Consider the following 1,030-nt stretch of genomic DNA (forward strand, 5'->3'; position numbering starts at 1 on the left):
CCCCCCCCCACCGAGCCGGGCGCCCCCTCCTCTCGTGGCCCGGTCCGGTTCGGTTCCTGGGAGGAGGGTGGGGGTGGCTAACGGTTCCGGAGCGCGCAGAGAGCGGGTTTCCGCACATCGCGGGAAGGCGCCTCTGGGTGCGAGGTGCGGGGGCTCCCGGGTGGGGATGGGGGGGCGCAGAGTTGCGGGGCTTTACAATCTCTGGAGGTCTGAGAACCCGGGGGAGACTTGGAGGCTCGCGAGAAGAGACGCCTGGCGGAGCTTTGCAGTGGAGAGGAGGGGGCGGGAAGCAGCTTGAAGGGGAATATTTGAGAGGTGATGTCCCCCCAAAGCACCGGGAGGGGTTAAGTGACACAGGCATGTGCAGCCTGAGGGGTTGGGGGTTGGCCAGGAACTTATGCAGGCCTTGCAAGTTTCAGATTGTGGAAAGTGGACACTCAGTCCCCCAGCTCCCACCCCCAGCAGCTTGAGGGCATCAGGCTGCACCGCGGTTCTCGAGAAATCGGGGAGCAGCGGCCTGGGAATAGTGGGGGGAAACGGGTACGGAGGGGGGATGGAGAGATGCTGGAGCCTCGCACTGGATTAGGGATCTGTCCGCATTTTCAGAGGAGAGGAGACCGCTGGGAGGACCTGAACTCCTGTTGAGGAGGAGTGCCAAGGAGAGATGTTTGGAGGTTTGGAGGGCGGGGGGGCATTGGAGGAGGTTGGTAGCGCCGGGTGCCGCAGCTCGGTTTTATGAATGTGGATGACTTTATGAATGAAGCGGGTTTCTTTCGTTGGCTCGCTTCTCCCTGCGGCTTTTTTTTTTCTTTCCCTTTTTGTGAATGAAGCATTGAGCTTTCTTCCCAAATCGCTGGGGTGAGGGGCCTGCGTTGGAGGCTGGGCGTGCGTTGGGAGTGGGGGCGGGGGCGAATCTGAAGGAGTTTCCATGAATGGGGAAGGCTGGGAATTGGGTGGAAGTGTGTCTTGTTTTGTGAATGGGGCCCAGCGCGAGGGATCCAGTTACAGCCTTTACCTGATGTGGCGGCAG

The 1,030-nt window shown here is 61.1% G+C and overlaps 1 protein-coding gene across 1 annotated transcript in view; it reads left to right on the top strand.

Moving 5' to 3' along the window:
* The window catches only part of ETV5 (ETS variant transcription factor 5), a 61,439-nt gene that overhangs the window by 264 nt on the left and 60,145 nt on the right, over positions 1-1,030 (top strand). The gene's annotated exons all lie outside the window — the stretch shown is intronic.

The sequence above is a fragment of the Crocuta crocuta genome, unplaced genomic scaffold (genome assembly GCF_008692635.1).
Source record: "Crocuta crocuta isolate KB4526 unplaced genomic scaffold, BGI_CrCroc_1.0 scaffold70, whole genome shotgun sequence".
Classification (NCBI taxonomy): domain Eukaryota; kingdom Metazoa; phylum Chordata; class Mammalia; order Carnivora; family Hyaenidae; genus Crocuta; species Crocuta crocuta.